Source organism: Balaenoptera borealis (assembly GCF_965194805.1).
Source record: "Balaenoptera borealis genome assembly, chromosome: 15".
In the NCBI taxonomy this organism is placed as follows: domain Eukaryota; kingdom Metazoa; phylum Chordata; class Mammalia; order Artiodactyla; family Balaenopteridae; genus Balaenoptera; species Balaenoptera borealis.
In genome coordinates, this window is record NC_138871.1 from 2,766,146 (window position 1) to 2,784,224 (window position 18,079).

The 18,079-nt window shown below is 47.3% G+C and overlaps 1 long non-coding RNA gene across 4 annotated transcripts in view; it reads left to right on the forward strand.

Annotated features, from left to right (window-relative positions):
* LOC309612134 overlaps nucleotides 1-18,079 on the forward strand; it is a 102,039-nt gene that overhangs the window by 29,872 nt on the left and 54,088 nt on the right. For all 4 annotated transcript variants that reach the window (XR_014234999.1, XR_014235000.1, XR_014235001.1 and 1 more), the window contains exon 2: nucleotides 6,380-6,464. This is a non-coding gene — a long non-coding RNA (uncharacterized lncRNA). The remainder of the gene's footprint in view (nucleotides 1-6,379; nucleotides 6,465-18,079) is intronic.

Consider the following 18,079-nt stretch of genomic DNA (forward strand, 5'->3'; position numbering starts at 1 on the left):
TCATCCATCAGGCAATATTTAGGTTGTATCCACACGTTGATTTCTAAGAATAGTGCTGCAATGAACGGGGGAGTGCTAACAATCTCTCTGAGATCCTGATTTCCATATTTGGGGGATAAATACCCAGAAATGGGATTGCTGGATTATATGAAAATTTTCTTTTTAATTTTTTGAGAACCCCCCCATACTATTTTCCACGGCAGCTGCAGCATTGTACACTCCTACCAACAGTGTACAAGGTTCCAATTTCTCCACATCTTCCCCAATACTTAACTTTCAGTTTCACCGGCTCCAACTGTGATCCCTGCCCCTCCCCCAGCGATGCTCCAGTTCCCCTCTTCCCTGCCTTTCCAGAGCTCAGACCGAAAAACAGAGAGTCATGCTTGCCTTCTCCTTGTCTCACACCCCATATCCAACCCATCAGGAAATCCCACTGAGTCTACCGTACACATACACCTGGGATGTACCCACTTCTCACCACCTCCCAGCCTGGTTCAAGCCACTCTCTTATCTCACCTGGATTGTTGCAATAACCTCCCAGAGGGCTCTGCCTGCTTCCACTCCTGCTGCCTTGAAGTTCCAGTTGGCCTGCGTCCTTCTACCCAAAACCTGCTGATGGCTCCCATCTCGCTCAGAGTAAAAGCAAAGTCTCCAGTGATCTGCACAGGCCCTGCAGGACCTGTCCCCCTCCCCGACCCCGCAGTTCACTTACCTGCCTCTCACCTCACCCTGCTCCAGCCACATTCACTCTTTTTTGCTTTTTCTCCAATATGCCAAATACGCTCCCACGTAGGGCCTTCCCCCTTTCTCCTCCCTCTTTCTGTGGCCCCCTTCCCTCCTCAAAACATTTGCAAATGTCCCTTCTCCCTGAGACTTCCCTCCACCACATTGTTTCAATTGCAGCCCCCACCTTTATCCTCCTTCTCCACTTTTTTCTTCTCCAAAGACTTATCCCCTTCTTATCAATTCTGTACTCATCTGTTTTGTTCATGGCCTGTCTCATGTAGAGCAGGAGACTTGTAAATGTACATGATTTTCTCCCCACTGCTGTATCCTTAGTGCCTAGAACTAAGACCCTCCATGAATATATGAATGGATGGATCAGTGAATGGAAGCATGTGTTTCCATTGACTAGAGTGACAGCCCTTCCTCATGCAGACGAGGGATAAGTATGTAACCGTGCTCTTGAAAACATTTCCAATGTTAAAAAAATTTTCCAAGTCAGAATCTCTACAATGATTATTGCTGTAAATATTACACTACAGCTTAAAATGTAAAGTAAATATTATTTTCATCAGAAAGAAAGCTGGTTATTTGTGTGAAGGCCTTGCTCACCTAGGTGTTGAAGGGTAATTAACAGGGCACATCCAGTGCCTCTGTGGAGCTTGAAAGGCAAGAAGTCGGATTTTTGAGTCTATGGCTTGATGGTATGGATTTGTCATCTTTCTCCACTGCTCACCAAATGAAGAATGAACTGAAACAGTTTTTACAACAGTTCCTTGCATTGAAGAAGTTTTAAAATGTAGAAAGAAATGTGTCTTCATTTTTCAAAGCTCTCCATAGTGAGGAATTCTTAATTTTTATGTTAACTTGAGCTCAGAATGGAATTTCAACGATGCGATGAGGGTTGTAGGCAATGTGTTCTGGTGGAAAGGAATTTTTGTTTGTTTGCTTTATTTTCTTCCCCTTCTGTCTTTGCCAGTAATTGGCTCCGAAGTTTCAATGAACTCCCATCGCGTTTCTGTTTTCAGGCTGCAAAACAGGAAGGAGAGAAATTACTGCTCTTTTATAACAATGTTGTCATGTTGTATAAACAAATGTTGGGAAAGGTAAAAATACTTTAAAGTGTGAGGAAGAGATTTACAAGTTCGGGTAAAGCGCTATTATGTATTCGACATGTACGCAGAGAGGTAGTGCTTAGGACTAATTGTGTGAACCCCGGTGATTAAAGATTTCCCCAGGGAATTGCCCCACCAGGTGCAATCCTTGTCTACCTTGAAGGCCAGATCTACCTCTGTACTTGCACACTCTAAAAACTTTGCTATACAAATGCAAGGTACTATGTTGTTACTAAGTTAGGTATTCTTTTTACTTTAGAAGAACTCCTTGCTAGTCTGATGGACCTGAAAGTTTACAAAGCACTTTCTAATATGTTAATCTGTGCTTGAGAGGATCAAGGGTTTTAATGAATCTACTGGTCTGAATTATATGTCAGCATTTTTAACTATGAAATTTGCGCGTGTGTTGGATGTTGTTCTAATGCAATTGAGGCAAGAGATAGATGACTCCAGGCTAAGCAGCTGGCGTTCATCCCCTGTGGACAGACACTCCAAAGTAGCAGGAGGGAGGAGAAGCTGAACCCTGCCCAGATAAGAGATAGAAGACCACATGTTTCTCCTTCTCGAGGTCAAGGAGACCTTCCCGACTACACGTGCGCAGAAAAGCTCCTCGGAGTTCAAAAGGGAGCGGGCACCACCTCATAGTAGGTGATGCCAACCTACCCATAGGCCTCTTCGCTGGAATCCGTCCTGGCTAAGGGATGCACGTACACACAGGGGAGGACCCTGAGATAAACCAAATACGGACTCAGAACCAGGCAAAGCAAGATGACCGGACAAAGGAAACCCGGAAGAAATGCCCCATATAAGTGATTCAAACTACCACGAAGGCACGGGGCTCTCTTCCTGAGCACGACCCTGTGACTCTATTCACTCGTACTCTTTTTCCTCCTAATAAACACTTTACTTGTTTCACGACTTTCTGTCTTTGTGGGGATTCTTTTCTGCAAAGCCAAAGGGCCAGGGCCTGTCACTGACCACTGGTCTAGTAGCTAGGATTCTGTGCTCTCGCTGCCTCGGCCTGACCTCAGTCTCTGGCTGGACTCAAAAAATCCTGCTTCAAGCCGCTGTAGGCTGAGGCCACCCGAGACCACAGTGGTATTTCCATTTCCATATTTTACACAAGCATCTACAAGATTGGGATTTGCCCAAGGTCACATAGCTGGTAGTTGACAGAAAGGAGCTCCTGATGCCGAGCAGGGCCCTGTGGGGCTCCCGGGCATGGAGGCCTTTTTGTCCCTCATTTCTTGTAGGCAAGACTCCAGCCTCCATGACCTTCCCTGAGTTCCAAAGGGCAGATTCGAACAGTTGCTAATCAAGGGAGAAGCAGCCGAGAGACCACCTGAGGCGAGATTAAAGGGACCAGGGAAGCTCATCAAGATTAGGAGACTGACCACCTGAGACAAGATTAAAGGGACCAGGGAAGCTCATCAAGATTAGGAGACCGACCACTTGAGACCCTGCACACACCCTAATCTGGTCAGCAACCCCAGCCTTTTGAAACTTTGCAGAAGAAAGAAGGATGTGAGACTGTTACTACCTTGATCCTTATCACATACCCCTGACCGTGAGTCTTGACTATACAACCTCTCCCTATTCCCCAGGGAGGGTGGCACAGTTCTTGAGGTGCTAGCCTACTGTGTTCCCTCTTTGCCTGGCAAAGAAATAAAGCCATTCTTCCTTTCTCCTCCATAACTCTGTCTCCGTATTTCTGTTTGGCATTGGTGCACAGAGAGCCAAGATTCTGGCAACAATTCCAAATTAGATGTCTTGACTCCTTCCCATTCTGTTGCCAGTACTCGCTGTGCGGATGGTCCAGGTGTCTGGCCATGGGACATATTTACACTTCTAGTCACCCCGATCAATATTATTCCATTGCGGTTTTTTCTCATCAGCAATTAAGTATTTCAAGAAAGGAAACCCAGTGGACTTAAGGTTCACTCATGGGTGTTCTTGAAAAACCACCTCTTCAAACTCTTCAAGAGAAATGAACCTAGATTTTATTTTACAAAGGTACAAATTCCAACTCAAATGTTTTTTTTTTTAATTTATTTATTTATATTTATTTTTGGCTGTGTTGGGTCTTCGTTTCTGTGCGACGGCTTTCTCTAGTTGCGGCGAGCGGGGGCCACTCTTCATCTCAGCGCGCGGGCCTCTCACCGTCACGGCCTCTCTTGTTGCGGAGCACAGGCTCCAGACGCGCAGGCTCAGTAGTTGTGGCTCACGGGCCCAGTTGCTCCGCGGCATGTGGGATCTTCCCAGACCAGGGCTCGAACCCGTGTCCCCTGCATTGGCAGGCAGACTCTCAACCACTGCGCCACCAGGGAAGCCCCAACTCAAATGTTTTCAAAGCACCTCGTGATTGTCAATAGAAAGCATGATTATACTGTCAATGCTCTGATACTGTGTGTCTTCAAATCCCCCATTGCTGACAGATCACAGGCACTCAGTCACTGTTTCTGAAGGTACAAATGCAGTATTTCTGTATTCGTTATTGGCACAGACGTATGTGTTCAGTGCGTTCGCCTATATTGTTAGTTACCTTCACGTAGGTGTGTATCTCGCCTTCCTTCCTTGAGGGCAGGACCACTGTCCTGTTCTTGTTTCCTGTTCTATCCTGCAAGCAACACCCACTTTCAGCGTCCCCAAACCTTCAGCAGAGAATATTACACACAGCAGTTTTGGAGAGTAAAGGAGGAGGGGGCTGCATCTCTGAGGCAAGAGGTCCGGAGGGTGTTCTTGAGCCACGAGACGTGCACAAGTGAGAAGGAGAAGTAGGGAATTACATCCTTCCTTGCTCCAGAATCCTAGCACTTAGGAGAGAGCCCTGGGTGTCTCACCACATATGAGATGGGGGTGAGAGTCGTTTTATTCACTTATTAAAGGACAGGGTGACCCTACTGGGCCAGAAGACTTGACTTCATTCAGGCTACATATTGGCCGCTGCTTATTTGGGGTTATAACCCTTTAATAGGCAGCGTGACTAGTTGCGGAAACCCTCCTGCCCATCGCGTTGCCTTCTACCTCAGCACTTGTCACACACCTGTCGTATGACTTGGTTCTGAGTCCTGCTCATTTGCCTGGAAACTATGTCCTTCCCAGAGGAAACAAACCTAAATGACTTTTTTTTTTTTTTTTTTAATGTTTTATTTTATTTATTTATTTGGCTGCGCCGGGTCTTAGTTGCAGCATGTGGGATCTAGTTCCCTGACCAGGGATCGAACCCCGGCCCCCTGCACTGGGAGTGTGGAGTCTTAACTACTGGACCACCAGGGCAGTCCCCTAAATGACTTTTGAATAAACTATAATGGAAAAGAATATGAGGAGAATATATATATGTATAACTGTCACTTAGCCATAAAGTGGAAATTAACACAACATTGTAAATCAACTATACTTCAATAAAATTTTTAAAAAAAGACAAAGGAAATCTTGTTTTGCTTTCACTTTGACTTGGCCCAAGGGTCAGTGGTGGACATGGTGGCCAGTTTATCGTGGCCCCCTGGGTTCAACGGGTGTCTGGCTCCACCCTTAAGGGCAGTTTTTTTTTGTTTTTTGTTTTTTAAAGGGCCAGTTTTAAATGATGACTAAACAACATCAGAGCAAAACTTCTGGGTCTCAATATTCTGACATATTTTAGAAATGGGTAGGAAATTTAAATCATCAGTAAAGGGAATGAACAAGAGGATTCTGAACCATGGAGGCCTGTTTTACACTGACAGCAGCAGGCTGTTTTTACTTCCCCATTCTTTTTTTCTCTCTTTCTCTCCTTTTCTCCTTCCCATTTACCGAGTAATAAGAAAAACTGATGTCGATAAAAATTTTCCTCTTATCTCATCTGACTGATCAGTATGTGTTCTCTCCTGATCAGTGAGTCTTGTGGGGTTTTTGCTGCAAAAACCCTTTTCCCATCAGTTTGTTCTAAAATGCTGCATTCTCCTGTGCTTAGGCCAGGATAGGGGTATTATTCCAGTTTACATAGGCGGAGAAGTAGCGCTGATCTCATTTTGACAGTAAACAATTGATAACTTCAGAAGTACCTCTTTAAATCAAGACTCCTCCTAATAAAACATCCTTGAAAAATTCTTTTCAATTGCAGAACGGGGAATTAGCCAGCCTCTGTACCGCTCAGGCCTATCCTGGGCTTAGCTCTGAAACACCACCTTTCTCCCCGTCAAGTGCACAGAACTGGGGACGCAGGTGCATGGACGTGGCCAAGGTGTTTGCTCAAATGTGAGAAGCCATGGACCCTGCCTTCAACGCAGTGTAGAGCCAGATGACCTGGGAAGGACCTCAGATTTCCTCTCTGCTCCTGTTTCCTGCATGGAGCTCACCAGAGCACGAGAGCAAATAGCTTTGAAACTGAGGTGCTTACGGAAGTTCCAAGTGTGATGCCCCACGTGGAGTATATTTCCTAGAAAAGAAAGCCCAACTGCCGACCACTGGCCAGAGTGAAGAGCCCCAGCCTTTCTGATGTGGCCGCGCCAAACATTTCCATTTCCTGGTGGTTTAACGGTGGTGTATTCTTTCCCTGTTTCTAGGGCTGACGAATTCCGCCGCCGTCTTTGCTGCCTGCAGGATGCGGACCACAGCAGATTTCTCACAGGGGACCTTGCTCCCATTACCGTGAGTATGGGACTGTGTTCCATTTAAGACTTAGAGTCTGACTGTGGTCAGAAGAGAAAAGCACATCTGATTCTTGTTGGAGGGATTGTTATTAGCTTAATACCAGTTAATAGTGAAGTGTGAGCTCTTCCTCGGCTATTAATCTATAAAACCTTAAACTTGTGCTCCTTGAACTCTTTTTTTTCGGACGTATAGTCATCCTGCCACCCAGAGAATCGGAGAAATTGTCATTGTTGTTAAGGTAAAGAAGGCTCTCTTGGGTATATGCGGTATTTTTTTTTTTTTGGCTGCGTTGGGTCTTCGTTGCTGCGCGCGGTCTTTCTCTAGTTGCGCCGAGCGGGGGCTACTCTTCGCTGCGGTGCGCGGCTTCTCATTGCGGTGGCTTCTCTTGTTGCGGAGCACGGGCTCTAGGCGCGTGGGCTTCAGTAGTTGCGGCTCGCGGGCTCTAGAGCGCAGGCTCAGTAGTTGTGGTGCACGGGCTTAGTTGCTCCACAGCATGTGGGATCTTCCTGGACCAGGGCTCGAACCCGCGTCGCCTGCATTGGCGGCGGATTCTTAACCACGGCGCCACCAGGGAAGCCCTAGGCAGTATTTTTTTGTTATGTGTGTGTGTGTGTAAATGTAATCCTTCCTCACCTAGTGTAAACTATTTTCCACGGCATCTGTGTAAGGCCCACAGCCCTTAATTTTAAAATATTGTGGCATATTTTAGTGGAGTCTAACAGATCAATTTCTTGCTGAAAACCAGAATCTCCTGCTGAAAATCCGAAAGGAAGCCCTCGCTTTCCTCCATCACCCACGGGAACGCATGTTGCGCGTGGCAACGGCCAGGTCTGTTTGGTGTCCCAGAACCACGCTGGCTTTTTGCATAAGTGAACACAGGCCCCAGCTTGAAATGCCTAAGCTTGTCTCAATTCAGGGGTAAAATTCCGGTCCTCTGACCAGTGTCTGGCTGCCTGGGTTCGGACGCCACCCATAGACCACACACGTGATGGGAAGTAAAATGTTTCATGACTCCAGGAGGTTGCTCTGGAGATTGAACAAGGAAAAGAACTTTAAAAAAAAAACAACCCCATTTCCCCTTTATTTACAGAAACTAGTGTTAGAGGAACCCTGGCTAAGGGCACACGCTCAGTTGAGGGGTCTTCCAAGTGGTGTTAAAGGGTAGAGGCCAGAAGAGTGGGCTGATAATTGGGCAGACCACCGTAATAAAATCTGGGAAGTGGAAAAGCAGGTCTGGTGCTTAGTTTAGGGTCCACGTGAGAGCAAAGCTCATCTGAGGCACAGAATCAGTTAGGATGACTTTAGTGTCAGCAACCAGCAGCCAGTGAGGAGAGGGAAAGTGCCAGAGAGGGAAGGTGGATTGAAAAGGTACCAACAAGTTGGGCCCAAAGGGATGAACTTGGCCTTCTCCATGTCAGGGGATGACACACCTTTGAGGACAGCTTTGTCAGTGGGTGTTATGGCCCCACTAATTCATCCAGCAGACACTAATTCAGCAGCTGCTGCATGCCAGGCTCTACGTTAGGCACCAAGACAAGACCCTTACCTTCCTAGGACTTACCTTGTCGTGGGCAGCAGGACGTTGCTTAAATACATGCACTTGGGTTGTGAGTTTTGATGAGGATCAGGAAGGAAATGAATACGGGGAGCTTCTCTGAATTGGGGAAAAGGGTAGAACAAAGGAGTCTTTCCTGAGGAAGTGACGTCTGAGCTCAGGCGTGAAGAATGAGTAAGAGCAACTTGTGCAGATCATGGAAGAAGGAACTCTTCACAGAGAGACGGGTGTGGGGAAGAGCGTCAGGTGAGTGTTAGGTGCACAAGTGGGCAGGGAGGATGCCAGATAGGGTCCTCAGGTTGGATGGGGATGAGGTCCCATGGGGCTTGTAAGTTCTGCTAAAATTCTATGATTTCAGTCTACGTGAAATGGAAACTTCCAAAAGCTTTTTAAGAAGGGAGGGGCATGATCCAGCTTGAGTTTCTAAAAGCTTCCTCTGCTCTCTAAGGAGAATGCTTCGAAGGGACAAGAATAGGAGGGGGTGACAGGCGGAGACGATGCTATAAGGATGGGGGTGGGGCTGAGGAGACAGGGTGATGATGGCTTAGGCTTAGGGCTACACACGTGTTCCTGCACGTCTGCCCTCACCTTGATTTAACTTCCTGCAGCACCTCTGCGCTGGGATTGCAATAGGGAAGAACCTTTTTTATTCTGTTATGAGTTAATCACTAAAGGGATGTTGTCCATAAGCTTAAATTCCACACAATGGCTCATCTCTCGGATCCCTGCCTCCGAGAGATTAAGGTAAGTGAGCATTCAGCTAAAATACCTGTGTTTAGCTCCCAAGAAACCTCCTGAGCAGGCCCACCTGTGAATGACTGCAGGAGGGAGAAATTAACACCTCCCCTTGGAGCCTGAGGGGAACCAGGAAGTGCTTGGCTTTCGTCCCGCCCCTTGTGGTATAAAAGGAGCCTGAATTCTAACTCAGCAAGACGGTTCTTTGGGGCAGGAGCCCATCATCTTCTCGGTCTGCTGGCTTTCTGGATAAAGTCACTACTCCTTTAACAGGATCTGGAGGATGCAATATGCCAACCACCCACATGCTGAGTAGAGGAGAGACGACAGGCCCTGGTCCATCATCTGGGTGGCCAGTGAGTGAAGAGTTTCCTTCCTTTGTGCTGAGCCATTGCCCATGGGGATCACTGCCCTCTCGCCCACGTTCCTTTTAGAACAGACGCACACAGAGAATACCTTTGGATGGTGGATCCTTTCCACTGGGCACTGCTTGAGCTGCTTCTTGGCTTATTACACCTTTTTACCCATCACCTTTCCAGGAACCAGCCACCTTTCACACCATTTTGCAGGCTAGCAGGTGTGTGTGTGGTTTCCCAGTGCCCACAGTTTGTCCCCCTCCTTCCACCAGGGTTCCCTTACAGTATTGACCCAGAGAAGCACCCCCAAATTCCACAGTAAGAACTTGGAGTTCAAGGCAGGGAGAAGACAGAGCAGGGCTGTGAAAATACCCTCTAATAGTAGGAGAAATGTAAATGAAAAACACTTACCAGGAGATGCCTTTTATAGCACCTACATTATTACACTAACAGAAGTAAATTGTATTTTGATTGTGGCCGGTTGAAAACCACATCCTACACGTATGAGGTATATAATCAGCCTAATCAGTTGCTGATCCCAGGACAATTTCATCCCAGTGTACGGGGAGAGTGCAAATAACATAGAGTTTATTCCATTCTTCTTAGTAATTTAAATGTCACTTTGTTAAATGAACTTGAAGACAGATTTGCATTACTTGAATGCAGGGTTTCCAATAATAACGTAACACTTTTTTTCTTCCGGTACGAAGGGAATGGCTTCATATAAAAAGTAAGTGGTTAAATTCAAAACATTTTCCCAAAGGAGTGTCTTTGAGTGCTATGATTTTTAAATTTTGGGAGGGTTTCTGGTGTCAACTCTAAAGTCTCAGTATATGTGCCAATGACTAAGCTATTGTCTCTCAACCTACTTGTCTGTGTGTCGTTTTATGATCCCAGGGCTGGGACTCTGCAAAGCAGACTTGAGCTTTGCCGGCTGCTTCCCTGATAGATGCTGCCAGCAGGGGGTGCTTTGGACGCAGAAGGGGGATGGCTCCCCTCCCCATCCTGGCCTGTCTCTTCATTCAGGGAGCTAGGGTTCATCCAAGTGGTGGCAGTTGAATGTGGTTTGTCCAGCGCTCACAGAACCTGCTTTATCTCACCCCATCAGAGAGAGGCAGCTGGGTTCCAGCTCAGCGGAGTCTCTTCTTCAAGCTCCCACACTTACATCATCTCAACCTCCAGTCCTGCAATTGTTCCCTCCATGATACCTTAGTGTCCCTTTTTGCCTTTACAGTTGCTCAATATCTAGGTAACGGTCGAATTATCTCCCTTAAATAGCCGATGTGCTTTCAGTGTCCTGGCGGTGCGGCCACCGCGAGGGACTGACCTCTGCGGGGCTTCCGGATCTCAGCCTCTTTCTGAGTTCAAGGCTGCGTTGCTCAGGCTCGGGGTAGCTGGGATGTAAGCACCACAGTCCCATGAGTTGGAAGTGCACTTGCCCGCGGGGGGCCTCTGGTCCTGCCCGACTTTGCTTTACACTGAACAGGCTGACAGAGTCCATGCAATAGAAGCATTGGGGGCACGAAAGAAATAGAAGCCATACAAGTAGCATTTGCCAATTTTTCCAGCTGGACGCTGCTGAGAATTCTTACATAGGAGAATAAAGAGATTTCTTTTCCTAAAGGGAGCTGCTAACAGAAAAGAAATTTAAGCTCTGGGTCTGAGGGACTGTGGCTTAAAGCCCTAAGATGCCTTTTAGAAGCTGTTGTGTTTCTTGTAGCCAGAGTTGCACCCTGGGACTCGGGGACTACGCCCAGGTGTAAAGTCTTCTCCTTCTTCATCTGTAAACACTCTGACAGCAGAGTGCGAAGAGGAGCTTACAAAAAACCACCTGAGGAGAAGAATCTGAGAAAGAATCGATAGGTGTATATGTATAACTGAGTCACTTTGCTGCATACCTGAAACTAACACAACATTGTAAATCCACTAGCCTTCAATATAAAATAAAAAATTAAAAACTATAATCAGGGGCTTCCCTGGTGGCGCAGTGGTTGAGAATCTGCCTGCCAATGCAGGGCACACGGGTTCGAGCCCTGGTCTGGGAAGATCCCACATGCCGCGGAGCAACTAGGCCCGTGAGCCACAACTACTGAGCCTGCGCGTCTGGAGCCTGTGCTCCGCAACAGGAGAGGTCGCGATAGTGAGAGGCCCGCGCACCGCGATGAAGAGTGGTCCGCGCTTGCCGCAACTAGAGAAAGCCCTCGCACAGAAACGAAGACCCAACACAGCCATAAATAAATAAATGAATAAATAAAAATTGTATAACTTTAAAAAAAAAAAAAACTATAATCAATGACAACTTCTTAAGTAAGCGATTAGTCTAAATAAAGAGATGTGGGGTAAAACAACAACAACAAAAAACACCTGACCAGCAGCACGGAGGTGGGGTCAGAAAGCCACGGTGTCTGTTTCTGGCTCTACTATTTATAAGCTGGGTGATCATGGGCCAGGCGTGTCCCAGCTTCCTCATCTCAAAGCACACAAAGGTGACTCCTGCCCCGGATGGCGGTTTTGAGAATTAAACGAGATCACATTTGTAAAGCGGTGGGCCAGGGCTTGCACCCCATAAGTGGCAGTCTCCAGCCAGCATCCGCTCCCCTCCCCTAAGCCCTCACTGGGCTGACCCCTCCTCAAGACAAAGCCACCGGGCTGGGGTGAGGAGGGGCTGCCGACTCGCCGTGTGAGAGGGTTCCCGGTGGTCCTTGGCTTGCACGGTGTAGCTTCGCCCCCTTCCCCAGTCACACGTCCACACGGTCCTGTAACGGACAGAACCAAGACCTTCGTGTCGCAGCGAGGAAGCTCCGGGGCGGCGAGGAAGCTCCGGGGCGGCGGGGCAGAGAATTTAATCAGCCCGAGCTCCCGCCCCCAGGCAGCCCTGACCGCCCTCTTCATGTGGGCTGAGACTTCGTGCTTTGGGACCATGGCACCTTCTCTGGGCATTTCAGAGATCTCCACGCCTCCCGTGCGTCCTTGGTGTCACCTGGAAACAGGTCAGTCCCTCCTGATCTGGTCCACAGAGTCCCTGAACCAGTGCTTTAAAGAAAACTCAGATCAACTCCCTCTCCTGCTTAAATCCTTCAATGACTCCCACTGCCTGTAAGATAGTAGTTAAGCTTCCGTCTGATCTTCAGAGGTGTGCCCACCATCGGTTGCATCTCTGGCAGCCATGCCCTTGTGTCGTTGGCCCTGAGCTGACAGCAAGCCTTTCAAGGCTCAGACATAAGAATCTTTGCAGCTTTGGTCTTGTTCTCTTGGAGCACCCACTCTGGCGGAAGACAGCTGCCACGTGAAAAGTCCAGCCACCCGACGCCACCGTCCTGTGGGGATGGCAGAGGTAGCCGCATGGCAGGGCCCTGAGGCCACATGGAGAGGAAGAGAGACCACCAGGCCGTGACCCCGCCAGGCCTTCAGGGGACTCAAGCCTCTGCTGCCTACTGACTGCCATGCATGAGGGACCCAGGGAGAAGAGCAGAAACCCCTGGGGCTGGGGCAGCATCTCTCTCTCTGTGATGTCTGAGGGCTGCATCACGTGCTCTCCAGGTGGGCTGCCTTGGGCTTCCTCCGAACATGGAGTCAGCATCCGAGAGCAAGCCACCTAAGGGCCCAGAAGTGAAGCTGCCCCTTCCTTAAGGCTTGGAAGCGGGCCCAGGGTCACTTCTGCCGTATTCTATTGGTCAAGCTGTCCCAGAGCCCAGGCTCCAGGGTGGGGGACACAGATCTCCTCTCTCGATAGGAGACATCTCCAAGGATTCAGGGGCCACGTTTATAAACTGCTGTAGTCTGATAGCTGGCCACAGATTATTTCTGTTTCTCTCAGGTGCAAAATATACTCGCTGCTCCCCTCTTGCACACGCTCCTACCACTGCGGGCATCACACCCTTTTAGTTAATTGTTTACGTGTGTGCCTGCCCTCTGGACTTCCTTCAGCAGAGACAGGGTGTCTCCTTCTTCTCTGGATCCGACGTGGCTGATAGGCTTATGACCCAGCATATAACATATATCCAGTGAAGGCTGAACCACCGTAAATTACACTGTAGACACGTACAGTAAACAGATTGTAACCCACATAAATTTAGAAAGGAGAATATCAGCTAATGGTAGGATTAAATACTGTATTTAATTACATATTTCCCAGATAGAGCTCTCCCTCTTTTCAATTCATTATGATCATCTGGAAAATTAAAAATAAGTCTGAAAAAATTTGGAAGTAGAAATGGAACTAGCAGAAGGCTTATAAGTCTTGCTAGGTGAGCAAATAATTATATTAATATTCATTATCTTGTCCCACCTGCTCATCTTTCGTCTTTATTTTTGCCTCCCTTTTCTACTGAGCTGGGCCAGGGTGACAGCAAGAGTCAGAAAGGCCCAGCCCCTGGTATGACCTTAACCACCAGCTTCTACATCACTCTTCATCCCTCATCAGAAGTACGGATTTGGGAGTAACACACTACTATATATAAAATAGATAAACAACAAGGACCTACTGTAGAGCACAGGGAACTCTACTCAATATTTTGTAATGACCTATAGTGGAAAAGAATATGAAAAAGAATATATAGGACTTCCCTGGCAGTCCAGTGGTTAAGACTCCACGCTTCCACTGCAGGGGGTGAGGGTTCGATCCCTGGTCAGGGAAGCTCCGCATGCCACATGGTGAGGCCAAAAGAAAATTACTAAAAAAAAAAAAATGTATATACACACACACACACACACACACACACACACACACACTCATATATAACTGAATCACTTTGCTGTACACCTGACACACAGCATTGTAAATCAAGTATACTTCAGTAAAAAATAAAAAATTCAGGCAGAAAAAATGAAGTACTTTGACCTCACACGTAGGAGGTGCAAACCAAGGCAGAAGGTCAGTCCTGGCCCTCAGCCATCATGGACAAGGGGGAGGGAAGGAATATGAGGAGAAGGAGGGGGGAAAACTTTGATTCAGATTAAACAAAGCAAAACACAACCCGGGAGACATCCCAGTGGCACTGGGTCTTTCCTAAACTGGCAGCAAAGGGGACCCAGCAGGGAGTTTTGAAGCCTGCATGTTGTGATGCCAGCCTCATATTTATAACCTGGAGGGGGCATCCCGCCTCAATCCGTCCACGCGGGACCTGGGGCAGGGTGGTGTTCCAGGAGATGGCTCCTGCAGGGAGGCAAGGGTCCGGCGATGAGGACCCAGGGAGGGCCGAGGGAGAAAACCGTTCATTCATTCATTCTCTCACAAACAGGTATTTACGTGCAGCCCACTGTGTGCCAGGCGCAGGAATAGGATGGAGCAAAGACAACCGGGCTTCCCATGCCTGGAGAACTTGCCTGGCAGTGAGGGGCACATGATGAGGGTTTTAGTTAAAACCCACACGCTGCTTGTGTTGTGGGGAGTTCTGCAGAGGGAACCCACCAGGGCTCTCAGGGAGCTAAGTGGATGGGGCAGTGTTTTAGGCAAGGTGGTCGAGGAAAACCCTCCTGAGGAGGGACCACGTGAGATGGGGGAGGAGACGCAGCCTGCAGGCCCCCAAGCTGCAGGAACCCCATGGTTTCCAAGGACGGACGGAGGTGGGCGGGGCCGCACCCTGCAGCCCTTGTGAGCCAGTTTGGAGAATGTGGGGTTTCATTTTAAGTGCCATGGGAATTCACTAAAGGTTTTTTTTTTTTTTTTTAATTTTATTGGACTAGAGTTGACTTACAATGTTGTGTTAGTTTCAGGTGTACAGCACAGTGATTCAGTTATACTTATACATATATTCATTCTTTTTCAGATTCTTTTCACATAGAGGTTATCACAGAATATTTCCTGTACTATATAATAGGTCCTTGTTGGTTATCTATCTTATACATAGTAGTGTGTGTATGTTCATCCCGAGCTCCTGACTTATCCCTCCCCCCACGTTTCCCCTTTGGTGACCATAAGTTTGTTTTCGATATCTGTAAGTCTGTTTCTGTTTTGCTAATAAGTTCATTTGTGTCATTTTTTAAAAATTAGATTCCACATATGAGTGATATCATATGGTATTTGTCCTTCTCTGTCTGACTTACTTCACTTAGTGTGATAATCTCTAGGTCCATCCATGTTGCTGCAAATGGCATTGTTTCATTCTTTTTTATGGCTGAGTAATATTCCATTGTGTGTATATATATATATATATATATATACCACATCTTCTTTATCCATTCATCTGTCAGTGGACATTTAGGTTGCATCCATGTCTTGGCTATTGTAAATAGTGCTGCAATGAACATTGGGGTGCATGTATCTTTTCTAAGCAGAATTTCCTCCAGATATATGCCCAGGAGTGGGATTGCTGGATCACATGGTAATTCTATTTTTAGTATTTTAAGGAACCTCCATACTGTTCTCCATAGTGGTTGTACAGTAAAGGGGTTTAAACTGGGGAGTAAAATAATTATGCTTTAGGAACCTCCGCCTGGATGCCACGTGGAGTACAGAACCATCAGACTACTGCAGGGTCTTGAGAGGATAGGTAGGAAGCAGCTTAGACACAAAGGTGGCGATGGGGATGGACGGGAGTGGATGGCTGGGAGGTGCATTCTGGCAGCAGGACCGACAGGACCAACTGAGAGATGGGTGGGGTGAGGGAGGGCGAGGGAGGGCTGAGGAAGACGTTCAGATTTCTTCAGAACTGGGGGGTCCTTCACAAGAGCCAGTTCAGGTGGGATCATCTTAAAATGCCTACAGACCTCCAAACGGAAATGTCAAGTCCGCGGTTGGGTACGTGAGCCTGGAGCACAGAGGACAGTTCTGGAGATGCTAGCACAGAGACGTAACCATGTGAGAGCACGGCGCTCGCAGATGAGAGCACGTGGCCGAGGATGGGGGAGGCCTCGGGACCAAGGGTGGGGCCTCCGATGTTGGAGACTGTACAGAGGAGGAGACGATGACAATGGTGAGTTTAGTCCACGTTATCAGTCAGAATCCTGTCTGATGGCAGACTTAGGGCTGGGAAAGTGAGCAGAGCTTCATAAAGTGATTCTTTACAAAGATGCAGGCGAGGTTTAGGAAAAGCAATGAGGGATGGTGGAGCACCTGCGGCTACAGCAGCTGCAGCTTTTCACACCTGCACGGGAAGGGGGAGCCACTGTGTGTGTGTGTGTGTGATGGGGCGGATGGGCTCGTGGAAAGTATGAGTGTGAGTGACTGAATGGAGCGAGCTATCTGACGGGAGTTGTGGCCATTTGTGGGAGACACTGGCTTAGCCAGGAAGATGTTCCTTCACCCTCTGCCCTCCCTCTGCCCTCCAGCCACGGTCCTCTACTGGCTGAGCCCACAGGAGCCAGAGGACGATAGAGCCAGGGATGCAGTACCTGGAGGGCAGCCTCCCTGATCACCGGGCAGGTTGAAGGCTGATGATCTGGAGGGACGAACTGAAGTTTCCCAGCCCAGACCACACCGCATGCTGTCACAGCTGCAGGATTTTCACAGGCCGATCCCATGTGTGTTCTCTACCATAAAGACTCGGGGTCAAAAAAACTACCTGCTCTTCTTGAGGCCCAGGACCTCGTGACAGAAAGGCACCCGCACGGTTGAGGTCTGTGCCTGCAAAGGCAGTCCTCTGGGAAGCGGACAAGGGAAAAAAAGAGGGGGGGACTCATAGATTCAAAGACACTAAAGAGACATATCAGCTAGTTGCAGATTGGACCTGTTTCCATCCTGATCGAAACAAAGTAAGTTTTAATAAAAATTATGAGGCCATGTGGAAAATTTTAATGATGCTTGGGAATTTGATCGTATAAAGGAATCTTTGTTAACTTTGCTACGTGTATTTATTGTTATTATCTTTTAGGGATATATTTTGAAATACTTACGGACAAAATTATGCAATGTCCAGCATTTGCTTTCAAATACTCTGGTGTGGGTTGAGGGCTGATGAGTGAGTGGGGTACAGATTTTTAGCCTTGTGTAGATAATCACTGACGCTGGGTGACGGGTACAGGGGGGCTCATCACATTTCTTTTTCTACTTTTGTATATATTTGACTATTTCCATGATAAAAACTTATACTTAGAAAAAAGAAATATTCTCCTACAAATATTCTTCCATCCACTGTCAGCAAGGCAGATGCATTGCAAGTGTGTTTTTTTTCTTAATAGCATCTGCAGGTCTGAATTTATGAATTGGCTGGCCTGGAAAAGGTGCAGTCCATCTAATAGTACTTTCTTTGTAGGAATTACTTGATGTGTAGATTTCGTCATTTTCCCCCTCCCTTTTTTCATAGATTCATTCATTTGTTAAATAAATAGCTATTGAGCCTCTCCTATGTTCCAGTTAAGTACTTACCCCTGGGAATACAGGAGTGAGGCAAAGGCTGAGCCCTCTTAAAATCTATAGCCCTCGAGTGAGGAGTGCACCGCAGGGTCCAGGGTGGTGCTGGGAAGTTCAGGCTCCTGCAACAGGTCCATGATGTCTCTTCCTATCCAGAACTCAATCTCAACTCAATTGCCAGGTAGAAATGGACCATCAGATCTGAGCTTGCCCAAGTCACATCTCCAATGATGATCAGACAGGGGAGAATATAAAAACGCCCTTTTACAGTTCATCCTGAAACAGATGTTTTCCCGCTCATTTCCCCTCACCAGACTCAGAAGGTTAACTCCTATCACATAAGAAAAGTTGTATCTTTTGCTAAAAGTTGTATCACATGCTAATGTGTCAGGTCGTTTTAACAATCTGATCACAGCGAGACCTGGAAATTCAATTACTGGCTTGTATCCTGTGGAAAGAGAACAGAACGGGTATCCAGAGCTTTCTTTTGAGAAACAGAATACAGGCAAAATCAAAATGCCTTCTATATTTAAAATGGATAACCAACAAGGACCTAGTGTATAGCACAGGGAACTCTCTCAATATTCTGGAACAACATAAATGGGAAAAGAATTTGAAAAAGAATAGATACAGGTATGTGTATAACTGAATCACTTTGCTGTACACCTGAAACTAA